Source organism: Copadichromis virginalis, linkage group LG1 (assembly GCF_057382275.1).
Source record: "Copadichromis virginalis isolate Kocher_CV1m ecotype Utaka linkage group LG1, C_Virginalis_male_GT1.1, whole genome shotgun sequence".
In the NCBI taxonomy this organism is placed as follows: domain Eukaryota; kingdom Metazoa; phylum Chordata; class Actinopteri; order Cichliformes; family Cichlidae; genus Copadichromis; species Copadichromis virginalis.
The window spans coordinates 12,547,867-12,554,495 of NC_140618.1; positions in this window are offsets into that span (position 1 = coordinate 12,547,867).

Consider the following 6,629-nt stretch of genomic DNA (forward strand, 5'->3'; position numbering starts at 1 on the left):
CTTCACTACTTCTATTCATTTTGAGGTCTTCCCTCTTTTCTTCTCAGCAACATCCTTTCTCCAATAAAATCCAACCTGAGCGGTACCTGTGATGTGCTCATTTCTAAACTTGGTCACTCCAAGTGAAAATCTTAATATCTTCAAATCTGGATGAAGGTTGAAGCTTGGCTTCCAGTATTTTTGTCAGTGCCACTGTCTCGAACTAAACATACATTTAAACTCACCTTTAGTGTCTCTGGTGCTTTCCACCCATCTCCCTTTCACGTGTATTCTGTTTATCTTCAACTGACTTTGATTCTCTCCAGAGGATACCCCCCCCTCCCCAGACTTAATGTTGGTACTGGTCTCAGATCAATATCAGAATACATACTTTAGTTTGTTTCTTTTCTGTAAGTTTGATACTTTGCTCATGTTCATCAGACAGGTGACATGTCTGTGTAAACTCTCCTCATGGAGGTATTTATATCAAATACCTTAAAAAGGTATTTGATATATGAACACTATTCATTTAATACTGTATATTTAAACTTTAAAGGTTTTGTCACGGTCAGCTGTGTGGCAGTGAAGGCAGAACCCAGAGACAAAGGGTGAACTAAAGAAGACTGCTTTATTTTTGGACTTAAAAATGCAAAAACTCCGGCTAAAACTAGGAAGCTTCCAGATCACAAGGGAAACACAGAACTCACGTGAACAACACAACACAGATATACACTGGAGGGCATTAAGGCAGAGTGGACACAACTGGGAACCCTGCTGAATAGAATCAGACTGACAAGAGAGGGGAAGCAAAACTGAACATAACACAAACAAGACATGAGACTCTCAGAATAAAAAAGGAATTGACACATACAAACACAATGAGACTAAGATAAAGACAGGTGAACTTGACAGTAGGACTGGGGATAAACCAAATGGAGACATGGCAGACTGGGGAGACAAGGGGGCGAAACACAGAAAGATAAACAACATAGGGACATAAGAGAAAACACAGGGACAGTACTACAAATGTATTAACCTGACAAGACAGGGACACAGACAGTCACAAAGATGGAACAGAGAGAGTACCATTTAGAAACTCCTGGATATTGTTCTGTTTGGATTAGACTAGCTACCGACATTTCTGTTTTTTTTTTGATAAAACTTGGCATATTTGCTCATACCTGCAATAATTTAAATTTAATGTTAAGAAGTATTCTACATATTTTATTTTAAAATATTGCATAATTTGACTCTATACCATTCAGAAACTGTCACTAGTTGTCTTTTGCAATTTGTAGTTTTGGGGACTTTGCAGGAATGCTGGACTTCTTTTTCATATTTTAACTAACCAATACTTAGATTTTTTTTTTATTTTTTTACAGATTCTGATTAATGTTGATAGTGATAAAGAGGAGTGAAAATTTCAGGTTTTTCTGATTAATAATCTTTAAGATATTCCTGTTCAAAGACTGCTGAGATTTCAATGTTTGGAGAGAAAAAGAAAAGCCTGAAACTGGATAGATTTTTCAAAATATATGTATATATCTTGAAAAGTATTTGATATACAAAGCTAATAATTCACAGCAATCACAAGGTTTCTACCATACATTTTTGATGCAAATTGGAAACGGTCAAGCAAAAGGTTTGGTTGAAGTTCAGATGGAATGAACCAGTAATTTTTGAAACCAGGGTGCATGCCTAAATTTAATGACTTCTATGACACACTCTCGTGCCATCTTAATATGAGTGGCTAATTTTAAGCTCATTTTAGCTACTACTATCACATAGATATACAGTCCCGATCAAAAATTTAAGACCACTTGAAAAAGTTTTTGCATGGTTGGATCTTAACAAGGTTGAAAGTAAAGCTTAAACATGCAACAAGAAGAAATGGGAGGGTGACAAAACATTTTTTGAGCATGCAAAAAACGACACTTAAACTGAAACAGCTGATCAAAAGTTTAGGACCACACCTCCAAAAAGAAAAAAAACCCAGAAATCCCCAAAACAGAAATCAAAGTTCCAAACATGAACACAGTAATGAGTAGCTCCATCATTATTGTTGATCACTTCAAAAATTTGTTGCGGTATGCTTGATGCAAGCGTTTCCATGAGGTGAGTGGGAACAATTCTCCCAGTGTTAAAGATGGCCACGCAAAGGGCATCTACTGTCTGGAACTGTTGTCCATTTTTGTAAACTTCCCTTGGTCCAAAAGAACATCTGGACATAGCCAGTGGCCGTTTGACGCCCATGCACCTCCATTGTCAAAGGTTAAAACCTTTTGTGTCACTATTTATGGGGTAAAACTGTGGAATAGTTTTACTATAGATCTACAGCAATGCTCAGGAATTAGTAAGTTCATGAAAATACTTCGAAAACTGATTTTGGAAGAATATGATACTGATAAAGATGATCACCCATTGTATGTATAAAAATATCAAATTATATCCAAATTATATCTATCACGGTAGCCAAGTTTATATAGGTTCTCCTCGTGTATCGTGTGGAGTATGTGATGATGGGAATTAGGTGAATTATGTGGGATCAATAAGATGTTGAGCAGGGGTAGGAATTAATAAGTATGTTCATACTTCTTCCTACTCCTTTTCAGACCAAACATTGTTACATTATGTCAGACGATTTTGTTTTATTTCATTATATATTTTTTGTTTATCTGAACACATACGTGTGTGTGTGTATATCTACACATATATTCGTATCTGTAAATGAAAATATATGTAGTGTGTATATATTGTTTTTTGTTTTATATGTCTGAAACAAATAAAGATACAATACAATACAATACAATACATTGTTCCACTGAAGGAAAAAGCACCCCAGACCATTATGGCGCCCCCTCTACTGTGGCGCGTAGAAAACATCTCAGGTGGGATCTGCTTGTCAAGCTAGTGACAATGGACACAATCAGGACCATCAAGGTTGTTGTTTTTTCTCATCAGAGAATAAAACTTTCTTCCACCTTTCAATGTCCCATGTTTGGTACTCTCTTTCAAAGTCCAAACGGTCAGTTCTGTGGCGTTCAAGGAGACGAGGCCTTTGAAAACATTTTTGTTTTTTGAAATCTTTCAGTCTCAGATGCTGTCTGATGGTTATGGGGCGGCAGTCAGCACGAGTAATATTTGGGTCGAGGATCATCCAGTGTCTTGATGGACAGTCAATTGGATCCTCCGGCTCAGTACTGGGCTAGTGAAATTTTGTTTGGGTCTTCCACTTGAAATTGCAAATGACTGTCTTACTGCGTCCCACCTCAGCAGCAATGGCGCATTGCGAAAGACCCTGCAGTTCAACAACCCGACCGCGTTCAAAAAGGGAAAGGTTTTTTTTGCCTTTGCCATCAAAACGTCATGACAGTCTGACTACCTGACAAAAAATTACAATGAATCCACATTTTTGCACAGATCTGGCCTTTTAAAACCATGTGGTCCTAAACTTTTGATCAGCTATAAAACAGCCTGTATTACTTTAAACATTCTTTTCAATAAATTGCATGCTCAAAAAGATGTTTTGCTCCCATTTCTTCTTGTTGCATTTTGAAGCTCTACTTGGAACCTTGTTGAGATCCAACCATGCAAAATATGATTTTTTTGCACTGTAATAATAATACAATATCCATGATTCATCTGTTGAAGCAGTCACATTATAAGCAATAATCATATCCATAACAAGTTAGAGGAATTGCATTTATGTATGCAGTTGGTATCATGACTCACCTTTGTTACAGTGAGATTAAGATGCTTTATGCAAAGTTTCACAATATTCATTCATATCCAAACTGGCAGTGGACTGTAACAAAACTAGACCAACACAAAAGAAGTGCACCACCAAAAAACTTGTAATTCTATTTAAAAAAGTATGTTTTTACTTTTTTGGGATTTTTGCAACAAAAAAACACACACACACACAATACAATACAATAAATAGAAAATACAAGTTCAACATAACAAAAATGGGTTGGAGTAGTTTGCTGTTGCTCACCCGTGTGAAGCATAGCGAGCCTCTGATGGTATCCACTCTCCATCATTGCAATTTTATTGTATTCTGCTACACCTTTGTTAACAGTTGAAAGTCCACCGCAGAAGCATTCAAAGACTTGAATTCATTCATTGTGTTATAGCTTCAATGCTCATTTATCCTTTGTCACTGCTCACTGGCATACTTTGTATTCAACATTTGTGCCTTACACAGCATCTCTGCATTTTCTTTTTTCCTTTTTCTTTTTTTTTTTGGGGGGGGGGGAATATATTGCTGACCTGTTCAAGCAAACACACTTCCTCTGATCACAAAGACCTACTCAGAGACGTGAAAATATTTCACACTCTTGCTCTATTTGCTCACCGAAGGCAGCTACACATGTCGATATATCCTGCACGCACTGGTCAGAAATACAGAAACTAGAACACTTCTCAATTTTAACCTCTCAGTATCAGCGTCTTTTCAAGCATTTTCTTGCTGTTAAAAGATAAACCGGTGTCCACTTCCACTTCACTTAGTGAAAAGAAAATCCAATAAACAGATTTAAGTCACAAGGGCAACTTATTTTTCTGTTTTTCTGTCCCCCACTGTCCGTGTATGCATGTGCTGGCGTGTGCACTTGCATTGCGGCAACCTGCTAGGCTGGGACTGCTGTTGGTGATGAGGGACATTGATTTTTTTCTTCTCCCCCCTCTGTTTTCTCTGGGATTTTGACAGAATCATAGCACCATGGAAACAAAGAAACTGCTTTGTGACAGAGGAAAACCTTTCATTTCAGCTGGAGTGAATGGCGGCTTGCTGCTGATAACAGCATGGGTAATCATACACACACACTCTTACAGAGATACGCACACATACTACATCTGTAAGGTACTACACAGCACTCACATATAAGGTTAAGGAATGATTGTTGCACATGATTGTGAAAATAAACAACTCAAAGGTCCCTTTTCACTAAACTGCAGCTCAGATACACAATAACAGCTATTATCGGCTTCTGCAGGAATAGATGTCAGATTCAGGATTATTTCCAATCCAAAAAAAAAGAAGAAGAAGCGAGGGGGATGTATATACCCAGTGTTTTTGAACATGTTCGGTTATGTAAGCCATACACTGCTATGGTTTTTGTGTGAGTTTATAATTTTTCATCATTGATTTGGTAATGAGTAAGGAAGAACAAGAGGCAACCCCTGAGCCAAAACCGAGTCAGTCTCCATAGCACCCCGTGTTAAAATGCCCAGTTTTACAGAAAATATCAATATTTTGATAGAAAACCCATTCATAATAAATTAGCTGAACAATCCATAATTCACCTGCTGTCACACCTCAGCTAGTTCAAGTCACAAAAGTGGACTTCTTCTTTGTGGTGTTAGTGGCTTTTGGACTTTTGGAAATGCAGGAATTCTGTGTGTGTTGCTGTGTTGCTAAATATACCACAGTAGCAGACCTTCCAAGATGTTTGTGCTCCAGTTTTGGTGTATGGTGTTGTCTGTTAGAACTAATTAACAGGAATGTGTGCCTGTGTTATGCAGTCACACAGGCACATCCAAATTGTTTATCAATCCAAATGAATGCAGCTTGCTAACTGAAACTGTTTGCCGTGGCTGAGAAGCTTACACCCCAGCCCGGTGTACAAGTAGAACCAGGGGTTCAAAGTGGGACATTACAAACCAGTGGGTTATATGGCTGCTTTCATCTTTTATATACAGTCTGTGGAAGAAAGTTCAGACTCTTTCAGTTGCTCATAATGATTCAATTTTTTTTACCCATTTTTAAACTCAAGTTTAAATTTTTAACTAATTATTATAGCATCCAATCACAAAAATGACACAAGTTTAAATTAATGATAAATATTCTTTGTTGACATACAGGCCTTCTTTTGTACAGATAAACTGTAAACTATCACCTGACTCCATCGGAAAACATTGATCAGTTTGAGGGGTTACATGCCTTTTGTCTTGTGTTACTTTCGAAGATGTGTTGTTGAATGCGAGGGCTACTGCTACTTTTGATTTTTCCTTTTAGATTACAGATTGTGTCATTTTAATGCAACAAAGCATCTGGAAAAACAACATCCTAATAGATAGCATGCAGTATGAACGGCGGGAGTACAGAGTCAGATTGCTCTTCATTAAACGATTTGACCCCAAAATATTAGATTTCAGAGATTCTATTGCATTTAGCATCTTTTCTATCATTATTGAGATGACGAGGGATCAAATCGATTCTGTGTCAAATTAACTTGAAGAACACCAGACTGCCAGGCTTTCTTTGTGTGCGACTGTTTGTGTGCGCATATTTCCAGATGTGTTTAGGTTCACTAACTGAAATTAATGTCTATGTGCAGGCATCTATGATATCACTTATTCTTTGCTTTGATTGTAGTGTATGTCATTAAATATTAAGGTGAGGACATGGTATAAGGTTGGAGGAAGGTTATTTAAAGGTTAAGGATGGACTAGCAGATGAGTATAGTTATCCTTAGAGTTAGACTAGGGCTCAAGGAAATAAATGTAGTTATTGTACTGTCCTCTGAAGTGATGGAAGCACCACTGTGTGTGTGTGTGTGTGTGTGTGTGTGTGTGTGTGTGTGTGTGTGTGTGTGTGTGTGTCTGCTGCAGCATGCTGAGTTTGTCTCTATTGAGCTGTTGGTGTA